General features: G+C 38.9%; 1 non-coding gene across 1 annotated transcript; it reads right to left on the bottom strand.

Moving 5' to 3' along the window:
• Positions 1-15,898: 15,898 nt before the first annotated feature.
• Positions 15,899-16,089, bottom strand: LOC114095625 (U2 spliceosomal RNA). The gene has a single exon (XR_003583292.2). It is a non-coding gene; the product is annotated as a U2 spliceosomal RNA (small nuclear RNA).
• Positions 16,090-19,027: the final 2,938 nt, after the last annotated feature.

The following is a 19,027-nucleotide window of genomic DNA, read 5'->3' as shown; positions in this document are numbered from 1 at the left end:
CAAACTTGCATCTCAATGAGCAACTGGTACTTTAGTACATACATGCTCCATGCAATACTTAGTACATATGTGAAAACTTTACACTCTTTAATCTTTAATTCAAATTTCACTTGACATCTAATATTTTAATTGAGAGCCAAAGTCTTTAGCTTCTTGAAACATGCCTGAAACATACTAGTTGTTCAATAAGTATCCCATGATTCAAAAGAGCAACAGAACATTTTATTCCATTTCTTCAAAAGTGTCATAATAATACACAATCTATTCATTTTGGAGAGTTAGCCGTGAGTATTCCTTGCTCTGTTTGACAGAACAGTCATTTCAAGATGGCTCATGTTATGGATATTATGGGTCTGACTGTGTATATGTCACATGGCTGGTGTCTTCACCCTAAAACACAAGCTTGCATGTGAGCAGCATGGGAGGATTTGAGAACATGGGATTTTATTTTATTTTTGGCTTTTCTCATGGATCTAAGATAGGGCCTGTCTGAACTTGCTGGAGGCAGAATCTCTAGGTTTCATCTCACACACACACACACACACACACACACATGCACGCACGCACACACTCACAGCACACCTCCCTCCACAGCACAGCTGCAACCAGAAGTGCGGGGACTGCTTTCCCTGGGGAGCAGCAGGGTGGCTGCCATCTGGTCCTGACCTGGAGGTGGCTCCTGGCCTGCAGCTCAATACCTGACTTTCCCCTCTGCCTCTTGAGGAAGGAACCCTAAAATCCCAAAGGGTCATTCTCTGACTTTCCCTAAAAATTGTGGAAAAAAATGAGAGGTTTTCTTTAATTTTATTTACTTAATTTACTTAATTTTGTTGTGCTACGATTTGAAGACTACTCTGTAGAAGATATTTTTTTAAAAATGGGGAAAATTGACTCAATAGATCACTTTCATCCATCTATAATAAATTTACTAAAATTTATTGTAAATTTACTAAAAAGGACTGATGAGAGGAATTCTCCTAAATCTTACATGTATACACATTTGGATTTCATCTTTTCAACTTTGCAGACATTTTGTTGGTTAGCTTGTTTGTTTTCAATTGAGATTAGCACTCGGGCCAATAAAGAAGTGGATGCTTCAATTCTTGTGGGTCGAGTGAAAGGAGCTCCTCAGTCTTGCCCTTCTACAAAAGCCATGAAAAATGAAAAAGGCAAAAAACTGTGAGGATCACCTTATATAGAACTCTGAAAAGAATAAAAAGAATGACAAAGGAAAAAAAAAGAATCCTCAAGTAACTTAAATGAGTACTGAGTGTAGTGATATCAATGCCTATCGTAGAAATAAAAACGATTTTAGAGAATAATATGATAAAATTTTTGTCAAAAACTATGATGCTGGGTGAAGTAAATTCCTAGAAACACACAAAATCCTAAAATTGACTCAAAAAGAAACAGAAAATGTAAATTGATCAGTAATCAAAAATTTTTTAACAAAACAATAAAAATCCAGGGCCAGATGGCTTCCTAATGGAGCACAACTAGATAGTTAAAGAAATAACACTGACTTTGTGCAAGTTCTTCCAAAACATAAAACCACTAAATATTTGCAAGATATTAAAGGAAGCTAAAGATATCACAAGGAAATAAAACTACAGACCATTATCCACGTTGACTACAATTCACACATCCTCAGAAAATACTAGTAAACCAATTCTGAGGGCATAAACATGTTCAAGAGCATGTTGAAGAATTGTCTACCATGACCAGGTGGAATTTATGCTAGGAACTGAACATGGTTGTACAGACAGCATTCGGCTATGTAACTCAGATTATTAACAGAATGAAGTAAAACATTCCATTACCTGATAATAAGAAAAATCATTAAAAAGCCCATCACGTTTCCATAATAAAAACACAGAGTAAACAGAAATTAAAGAGGAACTCCTGTCCTTGACAAAAGGCACCCACAGTGAAGACCACATGTAAAAGTTTAACACTGAGAACATTTTCCCAAGACTAGGTGCACATGAGGACATCTCTCCTCAACACATCTACTAAATAAAGGTGACAACTGTGCTGAAAGTTTCATCCAGAGCTGCTTCTTTCAAGAGAAAGTAATAAAAATCCAAAGTGGAAGAAAAGAGTAAAATTATCTGTCTTTGAAGATGATATGGACTTGAGTGTGATTTTGATTTTAATTTTATATTCAAACAATACCTAGAAAGAAATTTATCCATGGAAGTGCAAGTCTTATATATTTAAACTGTCCAACTTCATTGTTAGAAATTAAAGGGCTAAATTAATTTTCTGTTTACCAATTGTTATGATAAAAAAGTCCAAGTTTTTACAAATTCATTGCAAACTTTATCAAAACTCCCCCTGCTATTTTTGCAGAAATCCTAAAATTCATACAAACATGCACAGAACAGTAATCTCCAAAACTATATCGAAAATTAAGAATGGATATGGCACACCTGCATTTTCTGTAGTACATTTCCAAATGCACTGCAAAACTAGGGTACTCAATGGTGTGGTGCTGCCACACAAATAGGTAAGAAATCACTTTATTGTCACTGTCCCAGCTGTTCAGAATGTTCAGTGAGGTAAGAAGAGTCTTTCCATGGAAATGTGCTGGAGCAGTGAGTGGCCACATGAAGAGAGAGAACCTGGAACCCTCATCACCTGTGGACAAAGAAACAACTCAAAATGGATCAGAGTTAAACTGAGTGCTACGACAATGACGTTCTTTGAAGAAAACAAAAGTGTGAATCCTTTTTACTTTGGATCAAGCAATAGTTTCTTTAATAATAAACTGAAAACAGCAAAGTGTGGTCATGAAGACCTGTGATCCTAGCTTCTTGGGAAGCTGATGTAGAAGGATCATAACATTAAGGCCAGCTTTGGTGACTTCAAGGCCAGGGCCAGAAACTTAGTAGGCAAAATAAATAAATAAAAAGAGATGGGGTTATACTCAGTGGGAAAGCACAAGCAATAAGAGAATAGCAGCAATAGAAAAGCAGATGATATAGATTACCAAATAAATAACTCTTGTGCTCCAAGGGTACTACTAAATTGCAAAAGGTAGGTCCTAGAAATAGGAGAAAAACTATATCCTGGCCTCTGGGAGACTTTTCACTCCCATGCCAGCTCCTAACTTTTTTTTTTTTTTTTGTCCCAGGGTTGTAGGCATGAAAGAAGTCAAGGGCCCTGTCCAAGGAATTCTGCCAGGTCTGGTTTGCTTTTGGGCTTGAAAACATGCTTTCATCCATTTTGAAACCACTGATAGTGTTGTGGTTCACCTATGACATCCCTTGAAGTGAAGTTCTTCAATTGAAATCCTGCTCTGATTTCTAAAAGACAGGTGTGACAGAGGCCAGGGAGTCCCACATCCCTTGCTCAGCAGGCTACTTCAGTGAAGGGTTACTACAGACTCCTCTCAGGCCATTAGGATCATTGTGGGGAAGCTAACTGACTGACACTCCCACTAAACACATTATTGACCACATCAAAAGGGACAATTAACAGGTCAGAGACAGCCATCACCCCAGGCTACTGTTGATTTGGGCTTCAGGTAGCATGAGGGTGGAATCCCAACTGAGGGGCACATTCCCCAGAGTAAGACAACAGGATAACCATTCATGAGGCCATAACTTCTTTGCAGGTAAAGGCCAAAGACACCTGGCTATACTAGCCCACTCTGGGGACACAGATGACACAATTCTGTGGCGAATTGTACCAGGGTCTTTAAAGAAGCCAGAGCTTTTCGCTTAAATCCTGTGTGCATGTATCAACATCAAGGTTGGTGACAACTTCTATAAGAGAAATATCGGAGCTGGGAATCTAGCTGGAGAAAGCTTTAGTTGTAGAATGAGAAAACAAAATGGTATAAAATAGTTAAAAAAGCATGTGATCCTGTTCCCACACAGATTTCTGATATATTAGAAGAAAATGTCTTGGCTCCTGGAGCCCTGTGAAGAGACACAGAATTCAGAAGAGGGACGGTCCATGATCCTGTGGAGGTGCAGCTAGAGACAATGGGCTGAAAGAAGATGGGAATCAGGGAACACAGGAAAGTCTATGGGACTCCCCCTCTCTGGGGAACACCATCAGCGCTGAGGTCTGTTTCAAGCAAACTATGGGATTGGTTTCTAGGACTTGGAGATGGAAGAGGTGGCTGGAAATCTTCCCTCCTGTGAGGATTCTGCACTACTGTCCTAGTGATAGTGACTAACAGGGCCTCGGACAGATGGGCCAACTCACACCCTTAATGCTGACTTGGACCCCTGACATAGACTCTTTTACATTTTAAGTCTTCAGTTTATTCGTCTTATGAGTTTTACTTCTAGAAATGTTTTTAATGAAGAAATTGGCTGAACAATAATTCCAATACATATTATAATGAAACTGCATAAAGTCAGGCAATAGTGTCATTTCAAATGCAGACATAATGATTTAAAGCTCTTTCTTCATTTCAGTTTCTCCCTGTGAAAGGAAAAGGGAAAAGTCTTCTTACAAATACAGAAACAGGGATGATCACCTCATAACACCACTTTCTATTATATTTCAATTTGTATTCATAGGGGGCAAAAAGATTAATTTTTATCCAAGACTCCTTTGGTCAGGTTAATTTACCCACAAGAAAAAAATAATAATATCCTGTGTATTGTAGTTGATGTCAACATGTTGACTACACTCTCCAAAAAAAGTAGTTTTTGTCACAGTAACTATCACAAGAAAAAAATAGTAGTAATTTACTATCTAATACTCAAAATAGAATAGCAAAACTCCTGACATAAATTATCTTAAAAGGGGAATAAAATCCCTTACAATAGTACAAATAAAAATGAGAAAAATGAAAATTAAAGTAAAAATGTATTCCTCTATTTCTTTTCAAAATGACTTCATTTTTATGTAAATATTCGTATCTCTCTTATTCTTGAGTACTTAAATATGTAAGTCTTGAAAGATACTGGAGGATGGGACAGCTTGTGAATAAAGATATGATAACTGTTCTTTCCACTAAGCCTATTATCACAGGCAAAATTACATTTATCTTTTGGTTCAGGAAGCCAAGAATAAAATTCAATGAACTCTGAATATGTTTATATTTCAGGAATGCATTTCACCTTATGGTGCGCACATACATTCTAAATTAAGACAAGCTAATTAAACAGAGAAACTCCAGGAACTTAGTGTTTTACTATCCTCTCTAATTTGCTTTTAAGGAGTCTCCAATATGTGTTTCAGAGTATACCTCTGAAATTTGCTCTGAGCCTTCTTAATTCTGATCTCAGCCATTCTTTACTGTTATTTTGTCTTTTTTTCCCGATGTATTCAGGATTACTGAAGTCTAAGGGAAAATGATGCGTTTGAGGGAGTCAGACACATCATCACAATGGAAAGGTGGTCCATTTCACCATATTTTGTAGACTATCTTTTCCTCAACTTACACTGAGATGCTGTGTAATGACTAAATGGTTGTTGACAAGTTAATGTTGAATGATTGGTGTGGTGCGGGTGGTTCTTGTATGATCACACTGTTTCCATTACTAGAGACCCATTCAGCTCTATCACAGGTCTCCCTTTCTTAGATAATGGATTGAACCAGACAATAATACTGAAGTGAGCTCTATTGCTGTGGAATATTCAGGGGACTAAAGAATAGCTTTCTTTCTCTTTTCTGCCTATGACACATAAACCTTGTGGAATGATGAAAACTGGACTTGCTTGTCATTTATTACTTATTACCATCAGTCACTATGCATCATTTACCAGGCCTCTGGAGCATAATTGCACTTCATTACAGAATAATCATTTTTGCTTAATGTAAGAGTCCAATAAATGAATTTAAGATTTTATTTTGAAAAATATTATAAAATAAAAATTGTGTTTTATACTTGGAGAATGTGTGTGTGCCCACATGTGCCCCTGGGGCTGAACACACATATGCATGTGTATACTTTTTGCAATGCCTGAGACTACTTGGGATAATAATTGTTAATATTTATGTCGCATGTTTTGGGAAGAGGGTTTTATGCCACTTAATCCTCAGAGCAAATTAAAAGGGGCTTGGTGTTTGACATTGGTTTCCAATATTTCAGCACTAATGCAAGAGTATTTTGTATATTTAAAGATCCCTGATTGCTTCTCCATGATCGATCTTGATTTCAAGTTCAATTTTCCCCTGTCTCAGCCGAAATCTTCAATTTACCCTTTTTTATTTCCATAAAAATGAGAATCCCTTTGGGGATGTTGTTCTTCACTTCCCTCAAGGTGAATTTATTCATCTGAAGGGAATGTCCCCAGAATAATCCAAAGAAATACTTCTCAGTGGTCTCTGGAAGGCACCATGTTTGGTATAGGTTGCTCTAGCCTGCTTGTAAAGAGAGGCAAGTGCATGTTCTCCACATTCTTTACTAATCCTCATGGATTAAGTATTATTATATAGGTTGCCACTGAGCAGAATCCACTGGGCAGGGCAGGTGGACTGGGTGCTGGAGGGCAGAGGAGGAACCTGAGATGGGCAGTGGAGGAACTTTGGAGATGCACCTCTGGGTACTTGATCCTCAAAACTGGCCTGTACTACTAGGATCAGTTTTAAGCCTACACTGGATAGAACATTTCATCACACTCTGAAGCACATTAAACAAATTTGTAATCTGAGTAGAGTCAGAAAAACAAGATAAATTGACATTTTGAACCAAAAGGAACAACTGATCTGTGTTTTTGATAGATATCTTTCTGTACAACACAGTTATTTCATAGGATGCTTCTTACTTCAATTGCATTCAAAATGCAGGCAAACAGGGTCAAGCTAAAAACTGAGGAAACAAAGAAAAATAATGAAAAAAAGGAAGATTGTTACTGTCTATTTTAGCAAATATTCTAGTTTACTATAAAAAATAAACTTACAGACCTTAAGGAAAATTACTTTATTAAATTTCCCAGAGATAATTCTTAATTAAAACAATAGTAAATTTCTCAAATTGTCTTATTTACTTCTAGATTATCTGAAGACAGTTACATTTGGAGAGGGAAATGAAAAAAAAAATAACGAAAAATACTTCTAATTGTTGTGCAATTTGCTTTAATTTACATCAGACTCTAATTTGTTGTCACAGTAGATTGAGAGGCTGCAAAAACAAATGTAATGGGTGCTTCAAAGCCAAAGGCAGACCTGTGAGCTGAGCTATACTCCACATCAGACTTCCATGAAAACAACCTTTTTCTCTTTAAAGTAGTAAACATAAACCAACAAAGAATTTAAAATAAAGCAAATCATTACTTAAACTGGTTATATGGATATTCAAGTCAATGCCATAAACAGCAATATACTCTATTTTGTGTTTTTAGTGAAAAATTAAAACTGATTTATAATACAGCAGTGATTTGTGCCTAATCTGAAATAGCCTTTTTTATTAATATTGTACTAAACCCCAGGAAATGATGCCAGAGGCCAAAGATTAGTGCCAAAATACATATGAAGTCCGTTTATGCTGTTTATTAAGACCATACAATGTCCCTGACCCTTTCACAGTGAACAAACACAGGTCAGGCTGGCTCACAGGCTTTCTTTCATACAAACCTGTTCACTCATATCTCTTTGCCACTTTTATTTTCACCAGGGTGGGAGCAATCCACAAACGTGCAGGAACCCAGTGGTGGCTAGCTGGATTAAGCTTACAGTGGACAGTGGAGGTGTGTGCGGAGCTAGGGTGCCAATTATCCCCACTCCGATTGGGTGCTAACCAAAACCAGCTTCTTGGGAGTGTGTGTGCCAGGCCTGTAAAACAGCACCTGGGAGCCGTCAGGTGAAATTAGGCGCCCCCACATGATTGTGTTTTCCTGAGAAGAAAATGTGGTTGGCCATTTGAATAGAGGCAATCACTTTGAATAGAAAACACATCGGGTTTGGGGGAGGTCTCCTTACACAGCACTCAATAAAGGGCAGAAAGGGAAAATGTAATTCAAAATGTCAATAGTTTTTCACTCAAGGGACATAGCAGAGGGAAGAAGCACTCAAGTTCACACTGCTGCTACCACCACTGCCAGCAGCCACGCCACATGTTTGCAAAACAATTAGACTCAGCATTCTCTCTTGTCCTTTTTAAACCTCCAAGAAAATCAGCAACTCGAACGTAAGCATCTTTAAACCTTTTCCACCTTTTCCAGAATAGCCCTTATTTCTCTTTTCTATGCAGGAATAGGGTACTCTTGGGATTTGAAACCAGGTTAGTAGAACAATTGTTTAAAAGGCCAAGAAAAAGTTATAATTTAAAAAATAAGCTCTGAGATGAATCTCTATGGGGGATACTCAGATGGAGATCATCCGGGCTGTTACATCGCATGGGTGCAAGTCCTTCCAAGGAGGAGAGTGATGACGTCTTCCACACACAGGAAAGGGCAAATGCCCTCCACTCTCCACACCTTGAGGTCTAAAGGATGCAGATTGTCAGGCTTCATAGAAAATGGTATTTGACAGAGAGGTCTTGGATGCCCGGTGTTACGTACGGACGTTAATGGATTGATGCTAGTGACCTGATTGGTGGCAGTCATGGAGGAACCTCACTGAGCAGTGAATTCTGCTAATAGCCTCCAATTGCCGCAACCCAAAGAAGAGCTGCAGTGTGAACGTCTGTGTCGTCCCCAAGTCACATGCTGGAGCCTCATCTCTAGGGCGAGAGCACTGAGAAGCCAGATCCTTGGGGATATAAGTAAGCCATGAGCCTCCAAATGGGACTAGTGCCCTATGGGAGGAGTCCCAAGGGAGCTTGCCCCTTCCACCACGTAAGAGCACAGCTAGAAGGAGGTGTCCATGAACTGGAAAGTAGGCCCTCACCCCGTTACAGAACCTGCTGGCAGCCTGGTCTTGGACTTCCCACCTCCAGAACTGCAGCAATACATTTCTGTTTTTTATAAGACACCCAATTTGTAATATTTCTGTTACAACAACCTGAAGATCTAAGATAGAAACCTCCATAGCTTTATGCTTGAAGCCAGATACCTCCCAGCCAAGAATGAGCCTGCAGTCCCACCAGCCTCAGGGCATTCCTGCTACCCCCTTGTCCTGGTGGGACTCATCTGCACTGCAGCCTGAAGCTCTGCCCACCCAAGGCCACTCCCGTCCTTTTCCCTCTTTGCAGGTGTCAGAGCTGTGGAATGCTCCGGAGTCCTTCCTTCCCACCTACTCCTCCCCTCTCTCTCCCTTATCAATCATGCCTACCTTCTCCCCTCCAAAGAAATGGGTTCGACATTTCAGTCCATCAGGACACCTGCTTTGGGGAGGACTCAAACACCTCATCCAAGCTTCTCTCTCCTTGTGTTAATTTTCAGAAAATCGAAATAGATCCATTTTCCAACTGCAAACTACCTAGTAGGAGAGGAGCCAGCTTCAAAACATAGATACTTACAATATGTCCTGGAAGTGTCCAGAGAAGAAAGCTTGTTTACTTACTAGCTTTCTGACTGACTCCGTGCTATACACCTTGGTTCTCAGGTGGCTGGCTGTTGTGATGGTGGATCAGAGTATCACAGGACAGTAGAGACCCCAGGGCTACCTCATACTCCTGCCTCTGGCTCCTACTTCTCTGCCTTCAAACAAACTCAATTCAAGTGCATCTAGGGAATATTTCCTTTGACCTTGGTTGAAATTCTAAGGCATCTTTTTCAAATCATGGCCAAAAAGAAATCTTTTTCAGTCTCCATTTATTTATCCCATTTTTTCCTATAATAATCAACCCTAGACTTCTATTCTTCTAAAACTAAAACTCCTCTCAAAAACCCTAGTGACCTCCTAATGTTTTCATTTCCTGATGGACTTTCTTATTTTTCATGAATGAATACATAATATTTCCTATTGATAATTGTTGACTTCTAAAAATGATGATAACAAAAATCAGTTTATGTAATACATCTACATCCTTGACCAATCCCTTTCTGAATTCTTCATTGGTAATAAATTTCTTAGCACCCAAATAAAAATATTGTCAGTGATCCTATATATTTTGTCTTCTCTTTTCTTTATCCATTAATTTTTTCAATTTACTAAGAAATGATTTCTACTTTCAGTTTTCCATCATTTTTGTGTTTCTGTGGAAGAGTTATAACTTTCTCTTGATTGTCACAGTGAGATAACTTGCCAATAAGTCAAAGCCAATGCTTTAAAGGACAATTGTTCACATTAATGGTTTAGGCCCTACGTTCTGCAATCTCTGGCTCTATCTAATTTTCTAAAAATGGAAAAAATACTTCTTGGGAATTTTTAATAATAAAATAAAAACATGCTTGATTTTTTTCCCTACTTTATTCTTTCCAATCTTTGTTCTCTAGTCAGCTATACACAAAAATTGAGCATAAAATTCCTTTGCATATACAATAACTTCTCCAATACAGGGATGTAGCCCATATTTTGACTTTTATAAGAACTATATTTATTCAGTGACATCTTCACTAATTTTTACCAGATTCATTTATTTAGCTAATAGTTGTTATTTATTCAACCAGTATTATTGAGTCCCTACGGCATGCTTTCAGGAGATAATATAGATAGTTCTTGTTGCCATGGAGCCTGTAGTCAACCGGGAGCTGACAAGCACTTAATACATATGTAATAATACTCTCCACAGATTCTTTGAAAATAAAGTACCCAAATTAAATTTTGGGAGCCATGATTAGAATAACTATTCACAAAATTTCTAAGAACACAATTTGAAACCTGAAGAATGAGATTATATAAAATGTATATAATGTAGAGACACACCAACCAATAGACAGATATCTGTACCCATTTCAGGCTTCAGCTGGTAGCTATCAATTAGCAAATGAGAAACATAACTGTGGATAAGAACATACACACCAGTGACCCTCTAGCCCCTCCATCTGCTCACCGCACCTCTTTCCAGTGTGACAGAAGGGGGGCTTTGGTAATTAATTGGAAAGCAGGAAGGGAAAAGGCAGTAGGGTGTTGTTTGGCAGGCTTTCCCTGGGACACGTCATCTGATTCCTGTGACCACTGCCACTTCTCTGCAGGAGTAGGATGTGGTCCAACAGCTCTGGCCAGTGCCCTCCTTAACTGCTAAGCCTGCATCAGTTTTGTTAAGGGCCCTCATTCCCAACATCATTCTCAAATTCCACACCAGTCCTTTTCTCCATTCCAATCTCTGTCTTGTTTGTTATTTATGTTTCACTGAGTTGGGAAGGATGGACCTTTTATATGGCATCTACTACCAGCGATCTAAGTCATGAGTGTTCTTCAGTCAACAGCCACACCCAGCTTTATATCACAGTGGGAGCACTAGGAAGAATGGACTCACAGGTCACCAATTTGGTTTCCTTTATCAATGAGGCAAGAGACCCAGACATTTGTCATGATGTAGCTGAGGTGTGTAGATAAGGAATGCAAACCAGGCTGAAAACCTGTGTCCACACTTTTTGGACAGGGCAGTCAAGTGTCCTCTATTCCTGGGACAGGCTTGGTTTATCAGTAAGTCCAGCCAATAGGAAGAGGTCTGCACCTGTGAATCATGGCTGGAAGCCCTTTCCTCTGAAGCTCTGGGTGGCAGCCCTGTTCTCTTCATCTACATAGAATCCACTTCTCTTTCCGTTCTACCACATGTACAATACCTTTTGATTTTCAACTAAGTTCATATTTAAGTGTAAGTGATGTTTCCAAATTTAGCCAACCGCTACATAAGAAAAATGAGATCTTTTTTTTAATCAAAAATGTTTTACTTTTCTTATGTGGAGAATCAACTCTCAGAATGAATGGATCCAGAGATATAAGATGCTCACTTAAGAATACTATCTATATTTGTATTCTCAATGCTTGCAATTATAGCTGAAGTAAGATGAAATCTCAGTGTAGTTTTGGAGTGAATTTCCCTGATTGCTAAGAATGTCGAACAACTTCTTTTATACATTTGTTGACACTTGTATTTCTTCTTTTAAGAAATGTTTATTTTAATCTTTTGACCATTTACTGATTTTTTTATTTTTGTCATTTTTATTTTTTTAATATATTCTGGATATTAATTCACTATCTGAGGAGCATGTGGCAAGGATCTTCTCTTGTTCTGTATGGTGACCCTTAATCAGTTCCTTTGCTTTGCAGAAGGTTTAATTTTGTTTGTTTGTTTTATTTGATGATCCTGCTATTAACTTAGTTTTCTTTCTTGAACATTAGAGGTTTCATTAAGGAAGTCAATGCCTGCACCAGTATGTTGAAGAGCTGATCCTAGGTTTTCCACTAGCACTTGCATTTTTTTGGTCTAGTTCCTAGGTCTTGAATCTGCTTTGATTTGATTTTCATTCAAGCAGAGGGAGAAAAATCTAATTCCATTCTTCTACATATAGATATCCAGTTTTGCCTGCATCATTTATTTTTTTTTAATTTTTTTAATTTTTTATTGTTGGTTGTTTAAAACATTACATAGTTCTTGATATATCATATTTCACACTTTGATTCAAGTAGGTTATGAACTCCCATTTTTACCCTGTATACAGAATGCAGAATCACATCAGTTACACATCCATTGATTTACATATTGCCATATTAGTGTCTGTTGTATTCTGCTGCCTTTCCTATCCTCTTCTATCCCCCCTCCCCTCACCTCCCCTCCCCTATTCTCTCTCTACCCCCTCTACTGTCATTCATTTCTCCCCCTTGTATTATTTTTCCCTTTCCCCTCACTTCCTCTTGTATGTAATTTTGTGTAACCCTGAGGGTCTCCTTCCATTTCCATGCAATTTCCCTTCTCTCTACCTTTCCCTCCCACCTATCATCCCTGTTTAATGTTAATCTTCTTCTCATGCTCTTCGTCCCTACTCTGTTCTTAGTTACTCTCCTTATATCAAAGAAGACATTTGGCATTTGTTTTTTAGGGATTGGCTAGCTTCACTTAGCATAATCTGCTCTAATGCCATCCATTTCCCTGCAAATTCTATGATTTTGTCATTTTTTAATGCAGAGTAATACTCCATTGTGTATAAATGCCACATTTTTTTATCCATTCGTCTATTGAAGGGGTTCTAGGTTGGTTCCACAGTCTTGCTATTGTGAATTGTGCTGCTATGAACATCGATGTAGCAGTGTCCCTGTAGCATGCTCTTTTTAGGTCTTTAGGGAATAGACCAAGAAGGGGAAGAGCTGGGTCAAATGGTGGCTCCATTCCCAGCTTTCCAAGAAATCTCCATACTGCTTTCCAAATTGGCTGCACCAATTTGCAGTCCCACCAGCAATGTACAAGTGTACCCTTTTCCCCACATCCTCACCAGCATTTGTTGTTGTTTGACTTCATAATGGCTGCCAATCTTACTGGAGTGAGATGGTATCTTAGGGTGGTTTTGATTTGCATTTCTCTGACTGCTAGAGATGGTGAGCATTTTTTCATGTACTTGTTGATTGATTGTATGTCCTCCTCTGAGAAGTGTCTGTTCAGGTCCTTGGCCCATTTGTTGATTGGGTTATTTGTTATCTTAATGTCTAATTTTTTAAGTTCTTTGTATACTCTTGATATTAGTGCTCTCTCTGAAGTGTGAGGAGTAAAGATTTGTTCCCAGGATGTAAGCTCCCTATTTACCTCTCTTATTGTTTCTTTTGCTGAGAAAAAACTTTTTAGTTTGAGTAAGTCCCATTTGTTGATTCTAGTTATTAACTCTTGTGCTATGGGTGTCCTATTGAGGAATTTGGAGCCCGACCCCACCGACTGTAGATCGTAGCCAACTTTTTCTTCTATCAGACGGCGTGTCTCTGATTTGATATTAAGCTCCTTGATCCATTTTGAGTTAACTTTTGTGCATGGCGAGAGAAAGGGATTCAGTTTCATTTTGTTGCATATGGATTTCCAGTTTTCCCAGCACCATTTGTTGAAGATGCTATCCTTCCTCCATTGCATGCTTTTAGCCCCTTTATCAAATATAAGATAGTTGTAGTTTTGTGGATTGGTTTCTGTGTCCTCTATTCTGTACCATTGGTCCACCCGCCTGTTTTGGTACCAGTACCATGCTGATTTTGTTACTATTGCTCTGTAGTATAGTTTGAAGTCTGGTATCGCTATACCGCCTGATTCACACTTCCTGCTTAGCAATGTTTTTGCTATGCTGGGTCTTTTATTTTTCCATATGAATTTCATGATTGCTTTCTCTATTTCTACAAGAAATGCCATTGGGATTTTGATTGTCATTGCATTAAACCTATAGAGAACTTTCGGTAATATCGCCATTTTGATGATGTTAGTTCTGAAAAGGCTGTCTTTTCTCCAACGTAAGTTTTTGATGCTTTTCGCAAGGATCAATGACTGCATGTGTATGGACTTCTCTGTGTCGTACACTCAGAAATTGTTTGTGGGACTGATTCTTACAACCACTTTGGAAAGAAGTATGGAGTTTCCTCAAAATAATAGGAGTGTAACCACCATGTGACCCAGTTAACCTTGTCCTCGGTATTTGTCCAAAAGAACAAAAATCAGCATACTACAGTGATACATGTATACCAATGTTACAACAGCACAATTCATGATAGCCAACCTGTGGAACCAAACCAGATGCCCTTCAAATGATGAATGGATAAAGAAAATGGGGTATATATATATACACAATGGAGTTTTACCCAGCCATAAAGAAGAATGAATTCTGGCATTTGCTGGTAAATGTATGGAACTAGAGAACATCATATTAAGTGAGATAAGCCAGACTCAGAAAGTCAAAGGTTGAAAGTTTTCTCTTGTGGAAGCTGAGTGGAGGGGGATAGAAATGGAATAAAAAGGAGATCAGGAAAATAGAAAGGAGACCAACAAGTAGAGGAAACGAATCAAGAGGATAGAGAGGAAAGCCTGAGGAACTACTGCAGAAAGAAATCTACAAATTACACTGTGTCCTTGTGTTGATATACCACAATGAGCCACACACACAATTATAATGCACTAATAATAATAATAATAATAATAATAATAATAATAATAATAATATCAATAGAAAGAATAACAGTAGAGTAGAACAAACAGATCCGGAGGAAGAAGGAGGAGAGAGACAGGGAAGATACTAGGGAATGAAACTGATCAAACTATATTATGGGCATCTACAGCCACACCAAAAGGAATTCTACTTTTACATATAAATATAATGCACCAATAAAAGAAAACACACTATTTATATGTCTATTTCTGCTTCAAGAGAGCTGCTGTTGGAGATGTGATAGAAGGAAGAGGATGTGGACATTCCCTCTGTGAAACTGAAATGGAAGGCCACCATTCAAGTGATCATCACTTGTGTCCCCAATGGGAGTCATAAATTGGTGACCAGGAGGACGACTTTGTAAAACACATCTTGTGCACTGATTCTGGGAGCCACTGTGCCAAGTCCTTTACCGGCATCACCTCTGTACACAGTATCACTCTGCAGGACATGCTTTCATTTTCCCCACTTGGTGACAATGAAAGTGAAGCCTAGGAGAAGGTAAGTGACGGTTCTTAAGGCCTGGAGTTGCCATTCAAACCGAATGTGTCTAGCTTAATAGCTTTTATCCTTTTATTTTTCTTAAGGTTTTATAGCATTTAATTTTTATCCATCACCATCAGCGTTATATACTCCTTGTAATTAATCGAATTTGATTCTGGATGGATTTCAGCAGACAACATTTCTTCCATTTCTTCTTGGGAGAAAGGTTCCCCTTCTTCAGTCATATACTTTATGAGTTCTTCTTTAGTAAGAAACTCATGTCTAGCAGAATCTAAAACCTCAAAAGCTGAAGAAGGACTCCTTCTGTAATTGGTCTATACCTTCTTTCTACAAGTATTTTGTTCATCACTGGAAGAAAGTTTTCATATTGAATATATCCAGTGGGTTCTTCTTCTTCTACCTCTGCAAGCAGTTCATGTAGCTTTCCCTTACTAGGGCAGCATCCTAATGACCTAATAATTGTCCCAATTTCTCATTTTATCCCCCGAGGGGGTACAGCATTCCTGGAAGTACTGCAATACCAGGTCGATGCGTGGAGTGGATGGAGCAATCTCCTATTCCATTTCCCTGCTCCAAAAATGCACTTAATATATTGTCCTCGGATAGAGGACGTATCAGATATTAAACTGATAAGAACACAGACTACACTTGATCTCAGCCAAAAGGCCAAGAAGCAGTATTATAGCATTTATTCTTAATGCCAAGTACACTCTCTCCATTTGAAGAAAGTTCATAATATTCTGTGTTATTTTTTTGTATTTTTGTTTTGCTTCCTATATTTACTTTTTTTGTTTGTTTTCCTTTCTGGATTCCTTTCTTTGGAATCCATCTGAATTCCAAAGCCTCTTAGAGTGAAATTATAATCTGCATCTTCCTTAGGGCGTAGGGTGTAGACAGGCAGCAAGAGACAGATTTGGGAAATTTAATGTTGACTTCCATTTTCTAGTTACTTTTGGGTGAACTCAACCATGGAGCACATGACCAATTTCTAAGAGTTACTAAACTGATGGACAAGCAGACAGCACAGTTTTATCTAATTCAGAGGAGTGAGTGAAGGTACTGAAGGCTTCCATGAGCCTATGGAAGGTACTGAGCCACAGAGGAGCAGTGGAGGGCCAGCAGCCCCTTTGGCACTGCCCCCCCACTTCACCTTATATTTCACCAATGACAAATTAGGAGAGACACTCACTAAGCTCAGTTAGCAACATGCTAGGAACAGCATCTTCTCTTTATTTATCACTCTCTATGCAAAGTTGCATTTTAACAGGTGTATTTTTTAACCTTTAAGTCTATCTGGGAGGATGAATTATAACAGCATATTTTTATTGTGTTCTATTAACTAATTTTCTACCTCACCTCCTCATAATCTTTGACTCAAGTTCACACTGTGTTTGTGGAAGGTAGGAAGTTTTGCTTTTAGAAAACTGTACATTGAAGCATTTCATGTATTCTTTGCAGTCCTTATGGATGACTCTCTGGGGTTAAAGAGATATATGTAGGTACATAAGGCAAGACACAGAGGTAAGACATCTTTCCAGTATATCTTATTAACGAGCACCTAAATGGGCCTTACCATGTCATTTCTACTTCCTCCTCATCTGTTCAGTCCCTTCCTGTTCCACTGGGTGCTCCTGTTGGTCCTCTTCTCAATGTAAATCACACTTCACATGGGTCAGTGCACCAAAAGCATTCAGGGCCCAAGAAACTCATTTAAACACATCACATCATTTTTGTCACCTTTGTCTAAATTTATAACAGAAATATGAATATACAGGAAGCTATACCTTTATAAATGAATTCCTTTCTACAGTGTAGCTAGCCTCTGATTTACATTAAGGGAACAGATTGTAGTAACTTGTACTTACTGCTTTTCAACTAATTTCTAGACTCCAAAATAGCAATCTAGTTTTCCCTCCTCAGTCAAGAAAGTGCCTGATAAAATTGTAAAGCCACCATGTTGCTTTACACCCTGATTGTGTCCCAAAAAGGTACTGACTTGAGTATTTGACTTGAAAACACAGCATTTACTAATAAGTAGTTAAAATAAATCTTAAAACACACACTGAGATTGAATGCATCGTTAATATCTATATAAAAACAGAATTCAAAAACTTTAAAAGTTTTGGTTTAAAATCAATTTTCTGATTTGTTAGATAAAGGAGATACAAACTAAGAATAGGTTTTAAGCCACTTGAAAACAGTATGGAACCAAATACATTTAAATCTGAATAGGAACAGGGAAAGATTTAGATTTGTTTGATTTCAGAGCTCTTAGGATCTTGTGCCAATCTATGGTGTTGATTGTCCGCATTAAGAATTTTGGCACACACTAGTGACTGATTGGTGAAGATTCAAACTTTCAATGAGTCACAGGAAAAGGATGGAAATTAACTCTAATGACCGATGTGTTAGTCAGCTTCCCATTACTGCAATGAATATTGATATAATTGGCCTATCAGGAAGGAAGTTCTATTTTGTCCCACAGTGTGAGAGACTTGAGTCCTTGTCCATTAGTCCTGTTTCTTTGGGCCTCTAGGGGGCAGTGCTTGGAGGAGCAAAGCTATTCACCTCTTGGCTGGGAGTCAAGAGGAGAGAGGCAAAGGGACTAGGGGCCCACAAACCCTTCCCAGGGCACACCCCCAATGACCAGAAGACCTCCCACTAGGATCCCCCTCTTCACCTTTCCCCCACTTCTCAATAGGGCCAACCTTCAGACTAAGTCTTTAACCCTTGGTCCTTTGGAGGATATTTCTGATCCAAGCATAGCAAACCCAGCTGCCTCCCACCCTGTCCTGTGTTGCTACTCAGGACTGCATGAGTTTCAGTCTACTGTTCAGCAAGTCTACTATGAAGTGCCCAATATCCTCCATTCACACCCTGATGCTGGTTTGTCGAGAGTCGCAGAAGCATCCCTGGCTACTCACGTCAGAAACCTCCACGGAGTGGGTTGGTTTCAGAAGGGAAAGTCCAGGTGTGAACGTGGCTCCGGGCTTTCCAGAGCTGCTTTCAAACTCACTGGAGTTATTGCCAGATTTCAGATCCAAGTGGCAGCAGGACTGAGGTGGCTGACTGTGAGCCAAGGCTGGGTGGCGGCTCCTCCTCTGTGGTTCAGTGCCTCCTTCCCCAGGGTCTGTGTCAGCAAGCGAGAGTGAAACCTCAGGCCTCCAATCTCTCTGAGCTCCCTTTGCCTCAGCTCTGCTTGGCCTTTCTGTGCCTTCACATTTTCTCACTCCAAGTAGGAGAAGAGTGTCTTTGTTTGGAAAGGACTCCTGTGAATAGACAGGATCCTATAGAGAGTCTCAGATAGACCCTTACTTTTGTTAGCAAACATAATCACATCTGCCCTTTCACAGAAGCACCAAGATTAGTGTTTTATTACATAATCTGAAGATGGTAATTACAGAGTACATCTTTAGAATCCCATCCACCACAAGCATCCAGGAGCGTGCTATACAATACGTAACCCCATTAGTTAGCCAGTTTTTCTTGCTACTCGGTATTGTCAATGTTGGAACAATTAGGCAAACCAGACTACTTTCAGTCAGGCTGCCCTTTGACTAAGTTAGATACTATGCATCAAATATCCCCTTGGATTTTTATCTGCATTTCTATTCCT

The sequence above is a fragment of the Marmota flaviventris genome, chromosome 4 (assembly GCF_047511675.1).
Source record: "Marmota flaviventris isolate mMarFla1 chromosome 4, mMarFla1.hap1, whole genome shotgun sequence".
Taxonomy (NCBI): Eukaryota; Metazoa; Chordata; class Mammalia; order Rodentia; family Sciuridae; genus Marmota; species Marmota flaviventris.
Note: the sequence above shows the minus strand (reverse complement) of the source record. Positions and strands in the feature narration are given on the sequence as shown.